Source organism: Atheta coriaria, unplaced genomic scaffold (genome assembly GCF_025399875.1).
Source record: "Atheta coriaria isolate IRGN ID8LTWV9N9 unplaced genomic scaffold, Caltech_Dcor_3.1 hic_scaffold_9_pilon, whole genome shotgun sequence".
Taxonomy (NCBI): Eukaryota; Metazoa; Arthropoda; class Insecta; order Coleoptera; family Staphylinidae; genus Dalotia; species Dalotia coriaria.
In genome coordinates this window covers 4,489,922-4,516,685 of record NW_027045451.1, presented here as the reverse complement: position 1 = coordinate 4,516,685, position 26,764 = coordinate 4,489,922, and the positions used below count along the sequence as shown (strand labels likewise).

At 37.2% G+C, this 26,764-nt stretch overlaps 1 protein-coding gene across 5 annotated transcripts in view; it reads left to right on the top strand.

The window, feature by feature from the left end:
* Nucleotides 1–26,764, top strand: part of LOC135798683 (neurotrimin-like) — a 132,785-nt gene that overhangs the window by 36,491 nt on the left and 69,530 nt on the right. The window contains exon 3 of one of the 5 annotated variants that reach the window (XM_065311589.1): nt 6,703–6,737. The exons of 3 other annotated variants lie outside the window; for them this stretch is intronic. The gene's annotated coding sequence lies outside the window, so the exon portion shown is untranslated. Of the gene's footprint in view, nt 1–6,702; nt 6,738–22,341; nt 22,446–26,764 lie in introns of those variants that run through there. One more of the 5 variants, XM_065311588.1, reaches the window with a different exon arrangement.

Sequence of the window (26,764 nt, the reverse complement as noted above, 5' to 3'; positions counted from 1 at the left end):
TTGCAAACTTTTGTCTTCAACTCCAATGCGGCTTGCACTGGGTGGTAAGAATGATCAATAGAAAAAAATATACACGTATAAATAATAAAGCGAAGAAACGTGAGTGTGATAGAAAAATAAAAGAAACAGGCACGCTGAGTTGAAAAACGCGCAAACTTTTCAAAAAGTTTGAAGCCACCATCAGTGCGAGTGCCCGACGTTGATAAAATTGGAATTTCTGTTTTCAATCAGCGTGGAAATTTTTGTGCGCATAGTAGACGTGTTTGAAAACATTGGAAAACAATTGAGAAACAAGAGAAACAACCAAAAACATTTTGATTAAACATTCTGAAAGTTTTCCATGCGATATTTCTGCTAATATAAATTAACGTTTGATTTTTATTGAATCAAACTGTTTATTCAACATTAATTTTGCAACAAAAAAATTTTGTAAGTTTATGTCAATATATATTTAGGTTAAGTTATGATTAAGCAATATATATTTTCAATGCGCAATTGTATGTTTTTGTCCACCGTTTTTTTCATTGTTTGAACATTTTTAGGCTGCGTAAACAAAAATGAATGACGCTGGGGAAATTTTGGACACGTAAAGCATTTACGTGCGAAAGTTCAGCGATGAAACAAGTTCCCTGGGGCCACAGTTGTACAGATAACTTGACGAGTGGACTCGCGATTATTCACGCGACCTAAAATGGAATTTTTTGTTAAATTTTGTCAAATCTTAGTTTCTCAACTCTTTTTTTCTGTGTCATCTTATAATATATTAAAATTTATATTTTATTGCTGACCAAATTGAGAATTTTACAAAAAATTGTAAAAAATGAAATACAATTTAATTTTAAGGATTTGTAGATTTGTTTCAGGAAACACCATACAAAAGTCTGTATAAAAATTTGCCGCTAAAAAAAAGTAAAAAATCCAATGTTGGAATGTTGTTAGACTTGCCGGGTGTCAGGTTGTCGTGGCGCAGCGGTGAGATAAAGTTGTGGCTTGTGGCAAAAATAAATTATTGGCCAAACGCGAACGCATTTATTTATTGCAGAGAGTTGTTGCTGCAACCAATGTGTTTTCCACGTTTGTTACTTTTTCTTCTATCTGCGATCCAACCGCATTCGAAACTCGCTGCCACCGCGACGCGTTTCGTAGATTTCGGGTTTATAAAACACAAAACATCGCCTACTAGGCGAATAGATTTACATCAAGCGCGTGGTGGAAGGCGCCGGGCGGGGTTAGCGACAAAGAAAAAAACGCAAACAGGAAATAGGTGCATGTGGCCCACTTTAAATAGGAAACTATTCAACAACTTTCTTATTGCAGATTTATATTTAAATATAAATTTCCTTGACTATGCTGGTTTGGGTGAACAATTACAATTGTAACTTTAAAAGGAAAAAATCAATTGATTCGCGGGAACAAATGGTTCATACAGTGTTCTGGAAACCTATTGTTATGAATAACAACGAGAGTTTGCAAAACCAAACATTTCTAAATGAGCAAAAACGTTTAAAATGCTCAGCTGCTGCGGTAAGCATTCGGAATCTTTTGTTACCATTTTGAGCGGCATCATTATTGCAGCAAGTAGTTAAAAACACAATAAAAAACAAAAGTTTATTATTCTGAATATAATAGCTCCTGCTTTTATAGTTCTGTAATGCGTTATAAGCTGTAATTAGCAAACGTTGTACGCAATTTGTGTGTGCTATTTGTATATTTAATTGAAATTTAAAAAAAACCTCTTTGATTAAAGCCATGCTTAAATAATTTGGTTAAGAAAGGAATAAAACTGCAAATTACACTAAAATGGTACATTTTTATAGGTCTGTTGTTACAGATTGTTTTAAATTGCATGATTTTTCTTTGTTTTTGCTGAAAATCTGATAAATTCTGAAAATAATGACAAACTATATGGTAAAACTAACTGAGAGTGTGTTTTTGCTTTAGTTTTCACTTGCCCCTAAAAGCTTTTTTGTCCCGTTTCTTTTTTATCGAAGAAAGCAAATTTAATTTGATGATTTTTTGTATTTCCTACTTCGTCACTCTATCATCCAATCGCTTAGACCGTCCACGCCTAAATCCCATTAATACCTCATGACCACATATTTTTACACCTTTTTGTTTCCCTGATGAAATGTTAACTTTATACATTTTAATCATGTTGATAGTATTTACTTTATAATCAAATTAGCGGTGTTTTTATGTTTTCAATTTTTTCTAATTTTTTCTACACAAAAATAACGTTTAATAAAAAAAATCAGTAAAATAACACGAGAATTCAATAAATCAATAATTACCTGAACCTTCCGTATCGAAAATATTTATTGTAATGAGTCGATAATATATCTTACTGCTGATGGCTCTTATAGAAAACGTGGTCAGGGTCTGACAAATTTGCGGCGAGTATCACTAACTATACTTTGAGTACACACGCACACATCCACCTACACAAGAATGAAATAAACCAAAGGGCATATTTTATTCCTCTTGGGATTGCCCCGCCGTCTTGGAGCTGGCTTCGCACGCATACAAAATTCACTTCTACCGCTTACACTCACCACATGAAGAAACACGCAGGTTCTAGGTTAACTTGGCTCTCGTCCGCATCTTTGGAGCAAAAGAGTTGCTGGAAGCCTTCCGCTGCGGCAGGTGAAAGGGGCAAACTAGAATGGTAAAATAGTAGGACACGAGGTATGTGAGCCGGTTTAATATAGCCCCAGAGATTAGACCCTTATAAAGCTCGGACTCTTCGAACTTCATTTCGATTCGATTTGGCTCGTACGTGAACCTAAGCAATCGACTTCATTTCTATAAGTCACATTATATTTACAGTCATAAAAAAATTAAAACAAATATTAATAAAGTTTTTCTTCTATAAATACTTTGTGTAAAGTATTGGACTAAGTCATGAATACACGCAATAATATTACCAATGCGAATAAGAAAACAAAAAAGCAAAAAATTGTATGTTCTAGGAAACGGATTCATTTCCAGGTCTTGCGTTGCGCGTTTACGTCGAACACGTTTCCGGAGCACATTATTTCCCGAGCTAATCGCGTCTAATCCTATGACTATCGCAGATTAAACTTAATAAATGAACGGCAACTTTTCTATATTAATATTTACGTCGTCCCCAAGCCGACTGTGAGGATTTGTCTAATACGAATTAATTTAAATTATCATTTCTTTTTAATAATTATTAACCTGACCGGAAGAGTCCATTTAATGGCGCTAAACAATTTGCTGTCGGAATTCCTTGCGTGCCTTAAATTCGTAAGTAAGGTTTGTTGAATTTGCACACGTGTGTATTTAACCAAGTGAAAGTAAATCCGTTTGCTTTTTCCGTTTATTTCTTGGTTGAAAATGAGAGAAAACTCCGGTCTCAGCTGCTGAACTGCGTTTTCCACTTCGGCGGGAACGCAGAACGAGGTCGAATGGAGCAGCAGTGGCGGCGGTGGTAAATAATAAATGCAAACATTCATTATGCATTGAAATTTATGCTTCATTTATTACTGAGCGCGCCCCCTTGCCGGCGCTCTGAGTTTCGACTTTTTAGCGAAATGCCGCCACGCTCGAATGGCGAAACTCTCTTAGCATAAACGAACAACGCACAACGCGTTTACAGAATGCTAGACAAGCCGCATAAAGTAGCGTAAATAATTTTTATAAATATAAATAGAAACAAACAAAGCAAATTCGCTCATCGCATCAAAAAAATTAAAAAAATTAAATAATACCATTTTCTAGAATAAATAACTAATTATAACTTATTTTTATAAATAAAATAAAATATTTTTATCACAACTAAAAGCCAATGCTTTCTGTTTCCGCGAACAATATTGAGTGCTTGTTAACTTGTACAATATTTTACAAAAAAATACTCTTTGTACGATCACATAACCTCACTTTGAAGCCATTGTAGTTCACCCAAGCAAAACAAACAAAAAATAACTTACACGAGAGAAATATTTTCGAGAAAACTAAGATTGTGTGTTGCAATAAAGGTCAAAGCAAGAATTGCTGGAAGCTAGAAAGCCCGCAGCGTCGCTCCTGCATTAATACCCTTCCAGAAAAGTGTTTGCAAGAAGGCCGGGCCGCTCGTCAAACAAATTGGCGGTGTCATGCAGGCGCGTGTGGTGGGCGCGTACGCGACGCACATACTCGATACCAACGACAAATTGATAGTCCTTGGCGTGAGAGCGGCACAACTTTACGTTGATTGCGTACGAAGCGTTATGACGAAGACGTGCCTATTACAAATCAAGATGGCGTCGGGCGTCGTTTTCCCCAACCGAGCGGCACGTTCACCATGGTAAACAGTCATTTTAATATTTTTGATAAATTTATATCAATATACCTTAAACAAAAGCTTTTTGAGTCTTGAATTGCAGAAATCTTAATTTTTGCAATGTAATAATTTGTCTTTTCGAGCATGTTAACTTTCGTTTACGTTTCGTGAGACTTCTTGTGCTTTCACTGAAGGAGGAACGTTCGTGCTGGGAATATGATACGCGGTGATACGACATTGCTGCCGTCGGCGTTGCTGATGGCTGTTTGCTGCGAGATAACGAACGCACCGTGTACTCGCGAGTTATTATTACTGACATGACGACGCGACGCGGCGACGTGTGCAAAGCCGGATTTTCGATTTGCCCAAACACCTTTCGTATTTCTTCGTACGCGTATGTACAGATAGCTTTGCGGGTAGCGTACGTACATACAGACTGACGAAAAACTCATTTCAGCAAATACACGTCAAGCTACTCATATTTGTTATTTTTATTTCAAATATTTGTGCGATGTATTTTTTTGTTTGATTGTCTACAGTCGTCGAAACAGGTTAGGTGGGGAGGTTTGTGAGTAACGCAACAACTGGTTGCCTACCATAAAATACAACAAGATATATAGGTGTATCTAATATTGATTTGTAAAATATCTGTGGATTTTCGAAATGTTGTTGCTTTTGCGTTTACTTGCTTGACGACTCGTAAATCCCATTCATCGATTCGCTTCAGAAGCTTCATTCTCGTGCCGTTCCGCCGCCGCCCGCATCATAATGACTTCTGCTCCGTTTTTTATCATCATTTCTTTGGCGTTTCGAAAATTTAACGCTCAACGTACGCGCACGCCACACCACTCTTGCTCAACGCACGTTCGCGCTCCGCATTCACGTCCATTCTGTTTGAAAAAGCGTATGCGCCAGCAATAAATATGCAAAACCAAGGTGCGCAATCGCGTCGTAAAGCGCCCCTCACCGCCACCGTGAGCTGCAGGAAAAGATGGAGGCACACGGCGCTGGGCAGCAGTCACACACACAACAACGCCGAAACGAAAAACGACGCGAACGCTGAAGAGGGCGCACGACTGCGACGGGCTGTGTGGGCCGCAGCGTGAGCAGAACAGAATAAATAAAACCGCGAGCTTGGACTAAACATAACTTATAGACGTTTCTGCCGCGTTGTGCATGACGATGCAAAAAACGAAGCGCGTTACGTCGGGGGGCACTCTCACCCTATTCAATGGGTGCGCATCGGACGGACGAAACGATGGACATCAACGTCGACGACATGCGCACGTTTCAATGTGATGTGAAAAACGTGATATGGAAATTTTTCAACGAAAATGGGCAGAAAGTACATTTCACATACGTTATCCACCCTCGGATTCTAAGGAAAGTGCAACATATTGCGTTCAACTAATTAAAAAGTGAGTTTTACTTTGTAAATTGATAAATAACGAAGTGAATTTTTAGGAAAACGCCCGCAATAAACTAGGAAAACTTAGTGTACGTGCATCCAAGCATGATGACACGCGATGGATAATAAAAATGCCAATAAACTACGCCTGGAACAAAAGGATTGGCTCTTTGTGCGCTCAAAGTGCAAGTGCACATGGCTGACAATACGTCACCAGAAAATTCGATTCCGTTTCGAATGCATTGCAATTAAATATCTACAATAAAGGCAGAAGCGTGCGCAGAATTTGCGCAATTTGACGTTCATTGCTGTCTGCCTTGATTTTGATCGGCTTATTACTCGCCGAATTATTATTATCTTGTCGCTATTTTCATTATCTTTATTATGTTCAATTGCATCCAGCGCGTTTTTTTTTTCACGATTCCCGCGCTGACGATTCGATAAAGGGCAAAATGTCAAAATTACTTTTTAATTAAACGCACTTTAACAACGCGACGCCAGGCGTTAATTAAACTTCGGCGAGCATTATTTTTACTTCCATCGGCCGACTGTGATGTTGAGTTAGTTTCTTTTCCAATCGTCCTTTCGCCAGACTTGCTTTCATTTAATTATCCGTTTTGACGAATGCGCGAATTCGTCGCCACCCGTTCAGTTTTCCATTAGTAAAGCATCTTCAATTTAATGCATCGTAATTAATTATTCTTGTGCAATAGTTTCGTTAAAATCCAATATAAAATCGATCGATTTGACGTTTTTGGAGACACGAATAAAATTCACGCTGTAATTTCATATGGTAAGTCGTGGACAAAACAGAATCGACTAATGCATCGTTTTAATTACCGTGCACCGATGTTTGTAATGAGTGTTAGATCGACATGGCGTGTCCGTCATGCACGTTCGTGGCTGGGAGAAAGTCGTTATGGCGGAAGGACATTAAAAATGCACCATGTATAATTAACTGCAAATTACATAATTTGCTTGCTTTACTAATTAATATTTGTTTTGTTTTCAGGTGAGTTTCTCTACAAATTATTCTACTCTGAGAAGGTAAAATAAATTCAAAACTTGAAATTTTTTCTTCTTAATTAATGCAAAAGTCAATTGTCAAGATATTAAGGATAATGACTATTAAGATATTAGGGTTTATCGTCATGGTAAGAAAAGAACACGTAAATGAGTTTGCGCATTATAACGTTTATGAACTCACATAAAATTTGTGCGATTCACCAACACAAACGTTAGTTTTATAGTGTTATAAACCGCTTATAATTAGACGAATTAAATTTAATTAGATAACATTTTCTTTAATTTAATTTCTATTCAGTGAAAGTTTCAAAACTTTGAAATATTTAAGGCTATCAATTATATAAAACTACGATCTGTTACAAAACAATTAGATAACGTCATAACTCTTAAGTGACATTCTTGTCACTTAGAGAAATAACAAAATAACAAACGATAGCTTTTGCCCGCGACTTTGTCCCGGTAGTGTTTAATAAAAATGTAATTCGTTTTTACTCTTTTGTTCTAGACATAATATGAGTCAATTCTATCAATAAGATTGGCAATTTTATTTTAAAGAAATTAATTAAATAAAGAATTGCTAATAATGCACTTCAGCGCCATCTTGGATTCAACTATTTAACTATAACTATGATTGAATCTCAATGAAAACTTTTATCCTATAGAAAAGAACTGCTTTTAGCGTTTTCCCGACAATTATTCAAAATTTTCTCGCCGTAAAAACCATCTTTGGACTTTAACGAACATTTAAATAAAATTAGCCAAATTGGTTTAGGCGTTGTTGAGTTATGCGCTTTTCAACAGATTTTGCAATTTATTTTTATATTATAGATATTAATATTATAAGTTATACGCTTACGAACAAATTTTGCGATTCATTTTTATATTATAGATAAATTATTTCGTTTTTAATATTTTGATTTATCAAATATTTATTTTAATCAAAAAGGTAATAGTATATTCATTATTATAAATAAAATTAATGTTTTCCATAATCCATAAAATGTATATTTTCCATTCGGGTTAAAAAATTGTTTGTGCACTTAAACAAACAAAAAAATATTTACTCTTTAAAAGCTATTTTTGTAATTAATTTAAAAATGAATTTAAACAAAGAGTTCAATATTTATTTATTTATTTATATTTTAGCGAGGTTGAAATACAGCGAAAACATTGAAAAAGACTTTTCTCGACTCGCCCAGGCAGATTTATGGATCAGTAAAATCTTTGATATGCAGATCCTCCTAAATCTGCTGCGCTGTATTTGAAGTACGAGTAGAATGCAACATGTTCGCTAAACGTATGACTGAACAAACATAATAATTCATGTTTTAGCCTACAGGGCAAATAAACCGAGGCGTCAAATACAAGAAATTCAAGATAAAAAGAAAACAAATAAATAAATTACAAAAAACGAATTAAATTCCGCAAATTCCGACTTTTTTTTGTAAAAAATGAGTCGTAATCTATAGGATTAAAAGCTTACGACATTATTACAAGCTAAATCTATAATATAAAAAATGTAAAGAAATAAAAGTTGAGGAATATGAAGAAAAAAGTTTGCCTCACAATTGCAAAGTTTGTAGTTGAAGCTGAAATTGAGATAATGAATAAAAAACGAGCTCGGTGCAGAGATATGTCGCCTCCGCAAGAACAAAAACTTTGAGTTATGAGCTTGTGCTTTCAGTAGGTCTTGTCATTTTACTTTCATGGATTATAATTATCTTTTTTATCTATCCATATGAGTTTATGCGCTTTCCAATTAGTGACCCGTGAGTTAAAAACTTACGGCTTCCACAATGACCTACTTTGCTTTTATAAGCTTAATTAAAATTACATTTCGTCATAATTTAATTTTCACACACTTACTAAACCATATACTAGTATTAAGTTACTTTGATAATTTCGTTGAATTATATTTTATAAAAAAAAGTTCTTACTTTTCGCTTTCCTTTCAAGTCCAGTTTCATCGCATTCATAATCTTGCATTTCGTGCAATTTCCGCGCGACGGTGTTTTCAGCGCTGCAAAGAAATCCTCTATATTATGGTACACCAGACGGGTGCCATTTGCTTTGCGTCCATTTTCCTCAAGTAACGCCCGTGTATTATGGATGGTCGCGCTGGAAAACATCAATTTTAAATTGCCTTCGGTGTGCGCGCTCTCCTTCCTTCTTCGCTGCTATCGTTCCGCTCGCCCGACTGCACTCGCGTCCCATCGTGGGGCACACGGCAACGATTTGCCATCAATATTGGGCGACCACGCTGCGCGTTATTCATCTGTTTCTCTGCCGTGCGCACCTATAGCTTACGTATTATATCCGAATATTACGAGCGGGTCTCGTCGCTCGTTGCTGAGGTAGCATATTATTGTTTTCACACTGACTGCTCGCATAAAAACATTTCAATTTAAATTCGCAAAATTAAAAAATGTTATTTGGGTTGCCCATAAACACAAAAAAATATTTGCCTAAAAAATACAATTGAAGTGAATTATTTTTACATTTAAAAATGTCCACAAAGCAAAAAAGAGAATCGCGCAATGTTTTACATTGAGTTGATAGTGTGAAGGAGCCTGGAAATCCCTCGTTTCGATGCGTTCTCATCCATAATGGATAATCGATATCAGCACACATCTACCACACGTAAATAAGAAATGTATACCTACACAAACCTAGTTACCTCACATTTGCCGTACGTGGGTGGAAGAAAAGCTTTTCCAATTTCGAAACGTTTCGTTCAGGTTCTTATTCCTCCGACTCGATGCAGACAAATACATAGCACGCGAGTGCGAGATTGATTGAAGTCGTAACATGACCAACACCTTAATAATGCTAGCGCGTGATCGCGATGCCGCCGACAAAAGCTTAAAGTGTGAGATAAAGCAAACTATACGGTAAAAAGCCTTCGTACACACCAAAGAAATGCGCGTCGGAAACGGGAGAAATCTAATTCTCGTTACCGGCCACGATGATATCAATTTACAATTACGACAGGTCTGGTGGAGTCACCTGGCAACCGTATCGACACGGCAACGACTTTCGAATCGAATGATAGCAAGAAATTACATCATTTGTATTAAATGTGACAAACAACTTCAGCGATTTTTTATCCTTTGTTCACACCACTACAATTAGATGGCGCTAGTAGTGGAAAAGTATATAAAATTGCAGGTTGTGATTTCTAACAAGATACTCCACATGCAAAACTCACTGTATAATAATGATTTGAATGATAGTCGTCCCTTAATATAATATTTCATATCTTCTTTCTCTGTGTGAACATTGCAAGCTATTCCGCAATTCCACGCAGCCATATCCTATTCTATCGGGTCGCCTTTTTATACATACTCATACCGACTGGCGTGCTTGCTGGTGGAAACGGAGAGCAAAGCAATTCGTGTGGGATTTACGTAGGAATCGGACAGAAATGATATTTTCATGCATAGCTCATTGTACGGAAAGGTTTTTGCACCCACTTTCGGTGGCATTGCTTCAAAAATAGCGCCAAAAACATGCAAGAAAATACGGCAAATGGGATGCTCTTTTATTTGATTTCAAAAAAAAGGTAGATATCCTAATTCTATAAGGGTTTATATATTGCTGCTTTTTTCACGCCGTCAGAAATTTATTTCTGCTTATATATTTGCTTAATCTGCAATATTTTTCAAGTTGAGTTTCAAAATTTTTAATTTTTTCAAATAAATTTTTTACCTTTTTTTTCTTTTTAAAATTAAATTAAATTTTGCGACTTTTTTTTTTTTTTTTTGATTGTTAACTATGTGATTTATTAAATTCCATTCAATGTGAAGTTCGCATTGGCGATATATCGATGTCGTTTATTTCGCTTTCTTGCCGCGTTTGTCCTAGTTGACGACGTGTTTTGTTACACATTGTCATCGCAAAACGCGTGACGATTCGCTTTATTGGCTTTATTAACTTTACATTCGTTTCACACCCGCGCATCGACGGGTGGGCGCGCTGCGCACATGCGCAATGATTGTTGTTTATTTTGCTTTGCTTCGCTCGTCAGCGCAGACAAAACAAGCACACGAAGGAACAATAGGCCGAAGGACAACAAAGCACACGAAGGAACAATAGGCCGAAGGACAACAATGTTACCGGCCCACAAAAGCGTGTCGAGTGCTTAGCCATGTACGGACGACTAATAACCATCGACCCCCGGCTTCAACCGCTGCACAAACGCCAACGAAGTCTCGAGGAATAATAGAAATCACCGGTGAGCGAGCCGAGCGGCGATGGTGCTCGTTTATTGCATCGTTGATTTATTATTAATCGATCGAATACGTAATGTAATGAGCAGAACAATATGAAGACACCACTCGATGCTACTACTTGATGTTGTGGCTGAGCGGGTGGAGTGGTGGTTGTTGTGTCGTTACTCGTTCAAACAAGCAGAGCCGAGTGATGGAACTGCTGATAACTGATAGGACAGTTTGAATTACTACGATACCTATTATGTAAATTGTTTTGTTAGCTTAATTTATCAATGGGAAACATATCTAGGGATTCCATTACCCACACGTAAAATTAAATAAAAGTTTAAAATAGTGTTTCACAGTAGAAAACAGTGAATTACGTAAAATTAAAGTAATTTGGTTTGTGGGTAATTCAATTTCTACTCAAATTATTTATAGTGTTATCTTTTTTTTTCTCAATTTGTTTTGTTTTTTGGTTTACGTGTGTTTTTATGATGTAATTCATTGTTTTCTACTCTTATTATGCCATCCTCTATTACTCCGCTAGCTCAAAAAACCAAAAAACAGCCTTTTGTAATTTTTTTCCTCTACCTAAAAATAAATACTGTATTTCAACGGTTGACTGCACATCGTACAAACTGGCATAAATTTAACGTCTGCAACATTAACGATTAATCATTTGTCAAAAATAAAGTATGCAAAAAATACAAAATGATGAAACGCAATAGTGCGCATAGCATTGCTGTCGAGTGAATGAAGAAACGCGATGACCTATATTTCCTTCCAATTGTAATTGGCTGCATAAATTCAGGTATAAAGCTATTTGCAAAAAATGCTCACAATATCCTGTAAACCCATCACAAATACCGCGGCGATACAAAGTTGCACATTCAGGCACGTAGTGGAAATTTGAACATGTGGTAGAAGAAACAGAAAAAAATTGATTTCAACGTTATAAATTGGCGTATTGCATGCGCAATTTTTGTTTACTGCTGCTATTACATTATTTCTAATGACTTCACCACAAGACTCCAACTGCGAAACATATTGCGACGGATCAACAACAAATAATATGTAAATTTTTCATTTTCAGATTTTTTTAAATTGAAATTATGAAAATTTAGTAAAGATTATATTCTATCGACTTTGTTAGTCTGGAAAAATCGCATTCGTCCAATCGTTAGCCGTTTGCTGAATATAACTTTCTAGTTTTCTTCTTCGTCTTCATGCTGCATAGGGTAGTAAAATCCTTTTAAGCAGCATCGCATTGTCCCAGGCAGCGGCCGACATCGCTTCGCATATATGGGAATTTATTTGAGGACATTATCGTCTTTCATTTATATCGCTCGCCACCGCCTCCGTTGCTGCCGCTAAACGCGGCTCGGCGCCAACGGCAATTTATAATTTTCTAACCGCACCTAATCTACGAGTCGCTCTCCAGATATAAAAGTATAACTGTCAAAATTTTTCAAAAACTCGAAAGAATTTGGTTTTAAAATGAATTTTAAAAAACTTACATTAATCACACACCGCAAACTAAAACATCAAACAACAAATTTAAGATAAAATCAAAGACCACTTTTTCTATGCATCAGCCTAGGAAAAAAAAAACAAAGATGGGAGCTTTGGAAGCGATGGAAAGTGGATTTGTTTCATAAAACTCTCCAGCTCAGACTCACCGAAACGCATTTTCTACCTTTTTCTGTTTCTCTTTGAACCAGAATGGATAATGCCAATGCACTTACAGTTGGCATCGAACAGAACCAAAAAGAAACAAAAGCTTTCTTTTGCCTCTGTGGCCGCGCGCGCCTCCACCAACGTCAAGAAGCAGTCAAAAACATATGCGCATATTTTACTGCACGCACATCGAAATCGAGTCCATTCGCAAGAGGCTGTAAGTAAACTCTAGAGAGAAGCAAATATTGCAATTCAAATGGGATTTCTGACTGCTGACAAGTCGAGATGGAAAAAGTGACGGACATTCAAATAGAAAACAAAGGTTAATGTACTGCACATTGTTAAACGTTATAAATATTTAAAATTTATATAAATATTGACCGAGATAATGTAATAATAATTTTTGTTAATACTTGAGAAGAACTAGTTTGTCGGTGCTCGTTGAGATATATCAACAAAATGTAAATTTTGTCGGAATATCATTAATAAAATTAATTAATATTTATACAACGCGGTTTTTAATTAACGCTCTGCGTTGCTCACATGCAGGAAATTAATTAGCACAATTTCGTTGCGTTAATGATTAAATTCACGCGGTTGTGGTGTGAGAGAATTAAATTCGTTGCATAAATTGATAGAAATCGAGATAATATTGGAAATTATACGAAAATAATTGCAAAGGAAACGTTATATAATCCATTATTTAGTTATAATGTTATTATCCTTTTCACTAAGTGTTTACATGCTTAAATATTATATTTAAATAAAAATTACGCGCGTGTTATGTAAACAGGTATGAGCGTAAGCTCGTAAATGAAAAAGTAAACCTTGTTATCCTTATTGCCAGTTGTTTCGCAGCTGCTGATAGTTTCTATAAAGTGGCATTTCTAAGTGGTAAGTTAAGCTTCCACGGCCGCCAACCGGGCAATATTGGTAAGTGATTATCTTAAGCAGTGGCGGCCGACGTCACGAGCCTGCTGCAAGCACAATTGCATCGTTCTTACTTAGGACCCGAAATCGCTTGTAGCAATTTGGCGTAATTTTGTACCTAAAATGTATTTCTAGGAGATGCCAGAAGTATAAAACATTGAAAGTAATGTGTTTTTATTTTTAATTTTAATCACCAATATAAGAACGAATCGCAAAATCTGTTGGTAAGCGCGCATAACTCCACAACGCTTTGACCAATTTGGCCAATTCTTTTTAAAGTGTTCGTTAATATCCAAGGATGGTTTTTACTGCGAGAAAATTTGAATAATTGCTGGAAAACCATAAAGGCAGCCCCTTTTCTATAGGATAAAAGTTGGCATTGAGATTCAACCTATAGATATAGTTAAGTAGTTGAATCCGAGATGCGCTTGAAGTGCATTATTATTATTACTATTCCTTTATAATTAATCTCTTTTAAAATAAAATTGCGAATTTTATTGGATAGAACTGACACATACTATGTCTGGAACAAGAGAGTAAAAACGAATTACATTTTTTAAACACTACTTGAAAAATCTAGTAATTTTATTAAAAATTATACGTGCGCAAATTAAGTTTCAATATTCTCTTTCTATAAAAGTATAATTTCAAAGGGATATTTGTGGGCAGAAGATGAATTACGCTGTAGGACGTAAGAAATAAAAGCAGTGCACTCGTAAGCAGTGTTTTTCCGTTTTAACGTTGACGCATCCTAACGCGCGATCTTTATGCTGTTATTCGCCTCGGTGTTGAATTAATAAAATTCTGCTTTTGCACCAGTTCATACAAAAGATTAGATGATGATGAAAAATCTCATAAATTGTAAAATATTGAATTTCTCTTCTAGGAAACCAAATTTTGATTATTCCAGATAATTTCTGCGTAATATTTATGAACAGGCAAAACACGGTGTGTAGCCAACGATTTATACACACACAAAACTTATAAAATAACATAACAAAGAGCTCGCCATAATGCCAGTTTGGCAAGTCGTATCTGTTTCGTCTATCGCCCGCCATCAAAGCTAAGAAGTAAGCGTGCGTGAGCGTGCTGAAAGGAAGAATGGCAAACTTTAAATACTTTAAGCACACTCTTATTAAACCGCGTATAGTTTTGCGAAGCCTCATCTTTCTTTCAAGCCCCAGCGACGGGCAAGAAGTGCCAAAGTAGGCAGCACATCCTACACACAACTCCGCCGGCGGTAATCTTTCCCCTTATGCGACACAAAGTAAACAAAGTAAAACTATAGGTATTATTAAACCCCGGCAGCAGCTCGAAGCAGTGCACAACTGCTTGTTATTCTTGTTGTTGTCTCTTCGGCGTACACGTATTTAATAATAATAAACTCTTTCGCCTTCGCCCGTCTTTGTTCTCCGCTAGGATGCGTCAACTCATCGAGGGCCATCTATCTATTGTATTTGCGGATGACTTAGTGAAGTTTCTTCGTCGAGGCGTTTGGGGAATTTACGCGCGAATATCGCCAACGCCTGAGAAATCCGTGGGAGCGAACGCGTTGAAAGTAGTGGGAAAAAACGAAGCAGGCGCAAGGAGAGGAGAAAATGTAATGACCCGAAGGAACGAACGACGAGTAAATACAATATAAAATGTGGGAGTGGGATGTTAAAGTAGGCGAATTGCGTGGTGGGTGAGTGGGACGCGAGCGCCGAAGGACGATGAAGATGGACGACGCTGCTGAAGGGAAAATAATACATGATGTATTTACCTGCGAAACTTTTCCCTCCAACTTCGTTTATTATTTTTCAAAATAAGTTAAAAGAATTAAGCATCAGCGGAAAATAATAATTATTATTGTGTTTTTGGAATTCTAACCTCAATTGTAGGCATGTTCATCATGTCGAAGTTAAGCGCGCCTTATCATCCGCCTAATTTAAAGTGCATTCACCCGGAAACTTGACTCGACGTAGGAATTATAAACGTCGCGCGGTAAACGCCACACAATCATCCTTTCGCATCCGCGAGCGCAATTTGTTAACGAAACAGCCGACCGCTGCACAATTTCTACCTGCGAGGAAGCACTTTATTCCTCTTGTGGTTTTGCCAGCGCGGAGACGAATAAGTAAAATAACTTTAACGAAGAGAGCCTTGAATTTTCCAGCGCTTGTTTTAACATTTTAGACTGGCGACGTGCGCGAGGGTGGAAGTTTAACTTGTTCATTATTTTGTTTTATTGCGCTATACCTGGACATACTGCCTTAATACATAAAGTGGAACGTCTCGCTTTTCTCCGCAAAGTCTTGAATCGAGCAGCGAGTTGATGATGTCGACTATGTAGAGTAATGTTGTACTCACTTTTCCTCAACTTCTTCGCATATCTTTACGGTATATACCTACACCTACACCTACCTGAATATACAGAGTGTTTAAATTAGAATTTTACATAAAATTAATAAAATTATGCAGCTAATCAGTAATTTAATGTAAAATTAGTCTTTAAATACTAATTATTCACGGTGTAATTATTTTGTGATTAAAGTCAGTGACACACTGTATATTAGTACATAGTGAATCCACTGAGTTTGCTGAGCTTGAGAGTTGCGCTGCGCTGGGAGGACGCAAAGCGCACATACTTGTAGTGATATTTCCCTGGAGGACATTACACTCGACTCAAGTCCCCGACCGACGCGGACCCGGATGACGACGACGGCGTTTGCGGAAGGACGGAGGACGAACAATATATATGTGCAGCAGCCAGGGCGATGTTTTATGCAAGGCGAGAAGAACGCCTGGAAGCGTTACACAGTGTAATATGTGCAAGGATATGAACTTTCAAGTAGGTACAGAATTCGGTGCCTTGATTCAGAAATTAATTTGATTTTAATGTAATGAAAACGGTATCTGAATATTCTCCACTAGACACTAGAACAATTATTAAAATGGCATTCTTATGTTGATGTGTTTTAATTTAATATTGATGACACACTATATAAAGAATTAATTGAGTAATTGAATTAAACGTTGAAACTTATCTTTGTGGAAGTTTAAGTGTTTAAGTCGTTTGCATTATGTGCGGGGGCTGGCGTGGCCGGAAGATGCCGAGAAGTATAGTACTTACTAAGAAGTTAAGAAGAAAAGACCCACACAAAAAAGATAAATTCTCGCGCAAAATTAATTAAAGACATTAATAAGTCGTTCACACTTGGCACTAATCACCCACGTTTTTCTTTTTATTTTTTTTATTATTTTCTTAATTTTTTCTAAAAAAATCAAAATAAAAATTGCATTGATTTCAATTCGGTAAATCTCATGTAATTACCGAAATGTTGGAGCAAATGTCCTTACTGATTGTTCCTGTAATTCCTACAATTCCTGACATACTTCCGGCTGGCGCATTAGTGGACGGATATTGTCGAATATCTTTAAGACCTTTGGGGACTGATCTTCGTCTCTCTACCTATCGCACTGTCGGTGTACGCCCGACAAGAAGTTAGTAAATGTCAGCGCGCTCCCTGGTTGGAGTCCTCCTTGAAGCTGCGCTCGTTGTCATCCGATCCACTTATACGACGCAGTCGACACGAACCTGGTTTCATCCGACATGCAGTCAGCGCCCAATTGCCCCTACGGTTTGATAAGTCGTTGGGGAAATTGAGTAGTCCTAACAAATACTTATACGCGTCTACTCACCGTGAAGGGAGTTCCAGGCGGAACGGTAATAGCAGCGATTGAATGTGGTATTGCGGAAAAAAATTAATCTAAAGGATAATTAAGTATCTTGAAAAAATTATTTTGAAAAAAAGAAAAATTCGGTAAAAGAAGATTAAATTTGAGTTCTAAAGGCTTCAAAATAAGTTTTGTTATCGGTTTTCTTTCTTTTTGCAAAAATTTACTTTCAGAAAAAAATTTTAAAACTATGTTAATATGGAAACAGAATAGTTAATTATACAAAGCTGATTAGACGCAAAAAAAGAAGCTTTTGTATTAAAATTGAAGAATATTTTGCAATGTTTTACTTGTTTTTTAAACTTTTTCACTTTTTAAGGTTTTAACAAACTTTTCCTGAAATTTTCTACCGGATTACAATAATAATAATAATATTTTTATAATTTATACAAAGTATATTAGTGTAATCATTGATTTTTACATAATACCACTCATTTTATTCTAGGATCTTAAATAAGTTCTTTTGGCATATTCAGAACTAAAAAGTTTTTCGCCGGCTTGAGTAATAAGGATGCAATTTGACGACATAAACAAGAATTTCTACTTTTCGTCCTGGGGAGTTTCCCTTGCATGCCTTTGCTTCTGATTTCATCTGAGTATTTCTTTTCATCGCGGTAGCAAAGTTTTTGCCAACTTAAGTGATCAAAATGAAGTTCGGCGAGTTGTAAAATAAAAATAATAGTATCTACTAAATTAAATACGACTATATCATTGCGCAGATAAAATAATATACTTGGTAGGATTATAAATATGCAAATAATGCTTTTATTATTTGCAATTTTATAGTTTTTATGAAACATACTAAAATAATGAATACTAAACTAGAATAGCATTATTGTGATGAAGTCAGAAATGTTAGTTTTGTGGCTTTTACTGGCAATATGAAATATGATCGTCGTCTTAAAGCAAAAAGAAGTTTCCATCTTGCTCTTTCCGTTATATTTCTGGTCTGGCCTGGTTGCGGCCATGTAGCCTCCAAGTTGGAAACACAACCGTAAAGTCGTGGGTCTTGAGTTTTGTCCTGAAAACCTGCCAACTCGCGCCGAGATCCCGCCTAACCAAAATTCGTTTCTGTAAGTCTGACAGCGTACAATCGCTCCTCATTTGAGTAGTATGCCACCATCCCGCTGCGCCAGCTTCTTTGCAACGTGGAAGTGCAGAAGTCGGAAGCACAAATACTTAAAACTAAATTGAACTCTTCTCGGTTTTCCCAACGAATTAGAGCGTGAATCGCGGCAGCGCGTATTACGTAATGCCATTTGGCAATTTTCGCAAAGTACAGAACCAGAAGTTACTACGAGCGTGAGCGCATCCGCATATTATTTCATCCGCGATGCTTATGCTAAGAACAGAGAACAAGATGAGTAACGCAGCCGCAAAGCAAGCGGCAAACAAGCGCGAGTCTTCAATGAACAGCGTATGACTAAATAAACTAAAACGAAGGCAAAGATTTTATTATATAGACTTGCTGTTCTGGCAAAAGAGGATTTTTGTACGAAGCGGATGCAAATGTTATCTCCCCAAGAAAAGACAGAAATACGGAAACAAAGTAAAAGACTCCTCTGAAAATCTTAAGAATTTTAAGTCATGTAAATTAATAAATATTTCAACAGAAAACGTTTTACAACAAGTGTGGTTTATGGTAATAATGCTAATTGAACAGTTTTATACATGCATTTGATGTAATATCAATGTAATATCTTGTTTTGTGGATGTTTTCCTTACCTTAGTTAGCAAGCAATTGCGTTAAGCATTCTTTGTCTGTACATGCTCATGTTTCATGTGGTTTGTCAGATAGAAAGGTTCCAACGTGGGGCGCAAGAAACAAATGCTTACCTTACGTTGACGCAGCACTCTAACGTTCGCTCACGACTGCCTGCCAAGTTCCGATCGCATTCCGCCTTTGCGCCGCTTCCCAATCGTGTCTTATTTACGTCCGTACCACTTTAAACAAGTAAAATCAGCGCAACAGCTATCTTGATTCGTTCATACTCTTAATGTGCGTCAGGTTTTTTTGTGTGCATTTTGCTTCTGGAACATTCAAAACATGTGTTTCGTTTGTTTTGTTTCGCTTTTTGCGGACCCAGATATTTTAAGTGGTATAATTTGTTCAAAAGTTAAAAACATATTTCGCCATATTTTTGCTATTTCAGTTTAATAAAAATACACAATAATGTTTGATTTAGAAAATTAGATATATATTACAATGTAATATACATGATCTACTAAGGTATGCAACACATTACTCTCAATCCAGGATCTTCTATAGACTATCAACCCACCGCTGAATCTCTACCTATCGATAGGTATTTGCAATGCGGTGGGCTTTACTGACCTAATGCAAATACGAGAGGTGCTTCCCTGGCCAAACACGCAGTGTTTCGGGTGCAGAACTCTCGAATTTCTCTTTGTGTTTCAGCCTTTGTGCGTACACATACACATTTACCTAACCTCACGCCCACAAATACCCACACATCCTAGGTAAGTGTTCTTTGCTTGCTTTGCTCCTCGTCTATTTGCGTGGTTTTCCGAGCTCGTAACACATGTTATTCTATCGGTGTAGTGGAGTAGTGATACCAAAGGTAGGGCGGAATAGGAGAAAACCGTTCTTGACCAATGCTTTGCTTTGCATCGAGCAAGTGCACATACACTAGACTACTAGACTAGAGGAATAGCAGCATGGCGGGTCAGGTAAAGCTGAGAGCTGAGTATATGTAACCTTCCTCTTAAGCGGGTTTGCGGTCGAGGGCAAGCGTCACCACAAGCCGAGTTGTCTAAGGCCAACCACTCGACTCACCACATTGCGTTCCTCAATGTATGTGGGGGAACTTGGTAACCCTCCAAGCAGGATAGTTTGTCACTTGTTATTGAATTAAATTTACACTGTAAATCATAATAAATTATCTGATATTTTAATATGCAAATAAATCACGCTGGGAAATTTGTTTCGGAATGTTGTGCACAGATTGAACTCGTTTGAAAGCAAAGTGAACTTCCGGTCAACGAAACCTAAGCCCTAAGCTGGCAGGCTGACAGTTTGTGGTTGAATAATTCCACATCCAAACGTTGTGTGTTTGTGTGAGTTGGCCGAAATTCATTCATTATAAAGCGTCCGCCCACGACAGGTGGTGATGTACGAGGAGCGTCTTTCTTGGTCCAAACGAACCTCAGTTGAACTTAACCTTAGCGATAACCTTAGGAAAACACGACCAGGCTCTGGGCGTCGAACAATCTTTTCACCAATTCCAGCCTTTGCTACTCCTTTCGCTCCCCAATTGTTTTGTGCGCTGGTGGTGAACGCACATCTGCATCGAGATTGAGATACTACCAAAAGGGAGCCTGAAATTGGGCCTGTTGCGGCTAGTAGCCGGCCATAATAGCCGAGATGGACCCTGGGTGAAGGGTGCGGGCTCACCTTGCATCCATCAACATATCTTGTGTGCTATGTGCAACGTGAGATGTGTGCCTGAAAGGATGAGAAGCTGCGGAGGCGCCGAAGCGGGGTGGAGCTGAACGCTGGAGGGTGATTTCGACGCTGGCTGGACTCATCCATCAAGTCGGCTACCGTATAATTCATGAATCCATTAAAATAATTCACGACGTTGGTTGCTCTACGTTAGCAACACGTGAATCGCCCGAAATCTTATATTCTTTAAAACTAGGTTAAAAGACGGACATGGAAACACGTTTAAAATCTTAATGCTTGATTAAAAATGGAAATTTATTGTACAACAATAATATTTTAACAATATTACTCTTCACCAATGCATTTTTATTTTAATTTTTATACAAAATCATAGATTAAGTTACGATTTTCATATAAAACAAAAATATTTACTGATTGAAGATAAAATAGTAATAGTAAAAGGATCGTACCTATTTTGTTTCGCATGTGTGAATCAACCAATCTAATCTAAATATGTGTATATTGAAAAGACGGCGCGGAAGCCATTTAAAAAAGTAGGTGATTTGTGCATTTGATGGACATGTAATTTATAAGCAATTTACATCTACAGCTACAATTTCACCGTTGTGCGGCATCGTACCGCCCGCTAACGTTTCCTCATTTTTCTCGTTCGTTGCGCCGGCGAGCGGCGTGTTTTCATAACACTGGCACACGTATAAATTATGATTAAATGCAAACACGTTTGGTAACATTCGTTTAATGACGCGTTGCGACTCATCTGCACCACTGCGCGCTGTTTATAAAGTCAAAGTCGTGTTTCTACAAGTTGCGCATAGTTTTATTTCACTTCCTGAAATAGTAGAACTTATGTAATAAGAAAAGAGTGCTAACATGACGAAGCCATTTTTATTATTGCTACAGGTTGAATTCATTCACTTATATAAATGAAAATGGTTGTACGGATGCACTAGGTGAATATTTTATTTTATTTGTTTTTGCTGTTAATTTTTATGTTAAGATATTTGCAGAAATTGAAAATTGGTAGCAATTTTCATTTTATGCTGAAAATATTATCCAAGAATATACATTTTGAACTGGTTGGCTTTGGAGGATAATAAAATGGATTCGTTCGTATGCCATCACCATCACCGAATCGAATTAAACGCGCGGCGGAATTATCATTTTATGTTAATGCTAATCTTAATGTACTTACTATGTAAACCACATTCGTGACATGCTGGGAACGCAAACGCAAGCAAAACATTAACGCAGCAATTTGCCCTGCATTGAAAGGCTTCAGAATAAAGAAAAGCAACAAAGCGCGCACGAAAGGCACGAAGCGCGCAAACGAAAATATTTAATTTAATTGCGTGTTGTTTTAATGTTGGCCCAGAAATAATGAAGGTACGCGAAATTGGAATTGTTGGAATTTGAGAATAATATTGAAATGAATTTAGATGGAATTGAACGTAATGAATAAGATCCGAGACGAAGAAAGTTTTTATGTTTGCTTAATTAATTTCGTAAATAATTATATCAATGTTTGTTAAATATTTAATGTAGGCAACACAGTATGCAGCGTTTTTGGTGTTACTGCGCATGCCGGTTCGCGCACTGCAACCGGCGTCAGCGTGCGCTGCAGCGCGTGCTGAGCAGCATCATTCGCAGCTTGTTCGTTTTCAGTTATACGCGGTGGAATTGTTTTAGTATAACAAATGGCGCTGTGGCTTAGTGTTTGTGTAAATAGTAGTGTGCTCCGGGGCGGCTGGGCGGTGAGAACACAAGGTAATTGTTTGTAAGTTTATCGCAAATAAACTAACATATTTAATTATTCTGCAAACTCATTTCATTGTCTGTATTACGCATATTTCAGCACACGCCATGTTTCACATGTTTTGATAAACTGTACATTGAATATCACTAGATTTAGTGATATTTGGATCCAACCGTTACGCTATATCTGATTTTAAGCATATTTTATTGAGTTTTCTATGTTTTTAGGTTTAAAAAACAGAAAAAAGCGCAATGTGCCAAACAAAAACCTTCTGCTTATCAAACGCAAACTGGTCTTCAAATGCTTTCACTATTTTCTACATTTCGCACTATACGAAGCGGCGCGTGGGTTTTACTTTAAGATGCGTTTGCACAAAGATAAGACTCAGGCAAAAACACATAAAGGCTTTAAGCTTTGATGTCGCGCGGCATGTGCTCATCAGCGCAGACGCGCAACGAGAGCGAACGCTGTTTCCATGCGGAATTATCATTGCAATAGTCTTGCGATGTGTCTCTATCCTGAGAGGCGCCGCGCCCTCGTCTCTTTAAGGACGAAAGTCATCAGAGCGGAAAAACGGCGCCGCCGCCGAAAGTGGAAATACGTGTACGGCAATAATCTGGCGGCGACGAGAGCGAAATACGAAAATGCGAAAACAGTGAAATACATCACGTGCGCAGGCACCTAGGTGACTTATGTGCGGCAGAACTTAATCGATGCACAAACGCAACCTTTTTTACTCCAAAAGAACCCGGTTATAAATGTAAACCGTCATGTTTACGAACTCATCGTTAACTTTAGTAGTAGCTAGTATTCTAGGTTAGATCTGATACAGTTATATCTCCCGCCAGGCAATGAATCATAACCAAAGTTTATTTATAACCACATATATATTTCAAGGCACTTATAAACATTTTAAAGTCCTGCGTCTATATGAACATAAAATCTGTACCAGGCAAATTTCCCGAGGGATTGTCTTGCCTTGCGTGATTTCAGAAAGAGATACGGAGTACATGCACTCAAAGTAGTTTTAGTTTCGTCTGAGACTAGCAAAAAATAAAATGATATATTTTATACTTCTAACTTCAATCATTACTAGCAACAAGAGCGAACGTTAATCTTATTAACACAAACGCTATGTGAAAAAAGGTTTTCTTCCTGTTTGCTTCCAAATTGCTCGTTGCTGAGAGCAACGAACGAACTAAAGAGAGAAAATGCAATACTGAGCAAAAAAATATGTACATTTTCCTGGTTTGCTTTTTTAGCAGGCGTAATTTAAGAGTTTGTCTCGTCTGCTTCGTGCACAGAAAGCCTGAGACACAAGGCTCACTTCTAGGGAAAAGCTGAGGGTTCACGTCGTCCACGTCACTCTGCCTACGTCGGTTTCATAACCATCTAGGCACGTATAATAAGTACAATTGTGTCTGCATCCTCTTTATCATACTTTTAAACTTAGAAAAAAATATACTGTGGTGATCAGAATATTCTCTATAAACAAGTTGAATATTTTCTCTTATTATTTAAATTATAAACTATGTTTATTCAATTTTTTTCTTCACCGATTTACTTTCAAACAAAATTTTCATCTAATAGCTACTTTCCAAAAAAATTTTGAAACTTTTTTCTTTATTGTGTCTCTTCTCCCCTCTTCACGAACATTTTTCCGGAGACAATTTCTGCACATCTTCAAAAATGCGAGTTTCCAAATAAAAGTTGCACTTTCCATCCGTGTCTTGGCAATTTCCCCTTGCGGAACCGGGCAAAATTGGAATAACCGTAAAAGTTTGCTCGTGAAATTATACATTCCGTAATAAAAGCGCAACTTGATAATGAAATATTATGCACGTAGGTTGGTGTATTGAGCAACTCTGTAAAGAAGTGGTTTGCAACCAGAAAGAAGCGAGCGAATTGTGCAATATAAAAACGCAATGAATGTTAAATGCTCGGAACATAAATTAGACAAAGAACCGAATAAAACAAGCTACCTCATCAAGGGTGCAAGTTTTATCATCTTTTTTGCGTGGAACTTCAATCCGAATGTTCGCAAAAGCGCATGTTGTGTGCGCGCATGGTAATGCAGTAAATTTACAGCCGAATATCGCGTTCTAATTAAAGTTGGATAATTTAAGGGAAGGCGGGAATAACTAGAAGTAGACGGGGAATGTTCTCACATAGTTTCACTGTTGAATACTCATTAATTCAAATCGAATATTAGCAGTTAGTAATTTTTTGTATTTTGTTGTTTTCAGTTGCAAAATAAAACCTTTGGATACAATATAGGTCTTTTCTGTTATCCGTTGCCTAATCTAGAGTTTATTTTGTTGTTTTGAGCAGTCTGTTCTTGCTCTTAGTACGAATGGCTTTAATTAATAAAGTGGGGCGCTCTTGCTAGTGGCGTTTTAAGGCTCAACAAGCATAGTTCTTTATTTCACATCTTGAATTTCGCCTCGCCGTCGTCTTAATGCCTCTGCCTGCTCAGTAATTTGGAGATTCCCAAAAACCTCGAAGCGTTTAATTAAATTTACTGGCCTTTTATTCGGACGCGTTGTCTCGTTATTTTTTCACTCTCTACTCGCTAGCGCTCGCTTTTTCTCTCTTGCTTGTTCGCATGTGGAGTAGTCGCATGCGTTCGGCCCGTAACGATCTTAACGGTTTCCTTTGGTTTTTCTTTGCTTACTTGTGATTCTCGCAGGATTCACATATCCGTAGAGGAGGAAGCTGAAGCTGTGTGCTTCCTGATATTCCGGAGTAGATCTTTGCTCAGGAAGTTTGCCAGCGGGTTGGTGGGCGCGTGGGTGCGCATTTTGGCTTGCATTTTATTGTTATTCGTTTGAAAATTAGATTTTTCTCAGTTTTCCGTTTTCCAAGCTCCATTGTTATGTGAGGAAGCAATGCCTTGACGGTATAATTGAGCCACGAACGGAAGCGCTACTAGTACACACTACAGCCATGCGTGTGCTACGAAAAATTAACCTCAAATTGCATACCACTTGTTTTAACCAAGTTTCATCCATAATTTTGTGTTAGTTAAATGAAAACAAGATTTTTGTGGTTATGTTTCTAGTTAATACTCCTTTTTACACTTTTATTGTTTAATAATATTTTTTTGGTGTCTGAACACACTGTATATAAGCTCCGTTCTACGCTAGATGCTCAATTAACCGACTTCCTAGCCGCACTGCCACGTACTTTGTTCCTAAACGCACTATTATTGCATTGAGTTTCTCCACGCAGTTCCAGCTCGTATATTGTTTGCTTTTTGCGATGCAAGTAATTTTTATTTTATAAAAATCTCATAAAGAGGGCAAAAGGTCAAGACACCCCAGTCACGTGAAAGAAAATTGCCCGCAGACCTCGGCAGGAAAGAAAAAAGAAAATTGCTGTGAGAAAATAGAGAATAATCATTGGCGGCGAGGGCGAACGCGACGTTTAAGAATACAAAAGAATAAGGACGGCGGCAGGCAGAAGCGCAAATTAAAATTTATTTTCTTTTGTGTCCGTCTTAGTCGCCGTCGTCACCGTCGTTCCTCATTGCTTTTAAAGTCGTCGGCCGTTAGGAGCATCTAGCTAATTCTGGCTTCACTTAATGTATAATGAAATAATTGCGATTAGCGATAATTTGCCCGCCATTTTATCCGCAGAAGAAAACAATTAATAACTAAAAGTTTGCACCGTAACGTTTCGTGTGGAAGAGAAAGTTAATCGCAAATATAATTTTTCTTTTGTGTGGTCGAAAAATGTAGCCCTAATTTTGATTGCGTATTTTAAAAGAGATAAAAGAATTGGTTCGTTTGTTAACAATTACTCAAATGAGCCAAAACGAGGTAGGGAGTTCAAAAATGACAATAAAAGATCATTTAGAGGTTTCGGACTTTACTTCAAATTGTTTTATACCAAGAATAAAATTAACTTACTTTCATTTAGTTGTCCATAGATGGCGATACATGCCTCGTCTTGCAATATATTTGTCGAAATTTTTAGTTTGCGGCATTGTCGGAATTTATTTCGTCGCAAATTCATGAAATTTACCAAAATTCACGCCTGAATTCCAACGGTGCTGTGATGGGCTTAAATTTTATCCCACATTTGATAAAAAGTAATATGTGACATGAAATACTTTCCGAGGCTTAGCGGTCACATGCGACATGACGTAATCCATACAATAACTAATATTACAACCTTCTAAAATGTTTCTCTTTACGACTTGCTATTTTTGTTATCTCCGTCAGTTTCTCAGAGACGAGTCATAATTTCTCCTTATCACACATTGCGTTTTCACTGCTTCGGCGTATTTTTGTTTTACTAGTATGATACGATACTTAAACAATGTTTG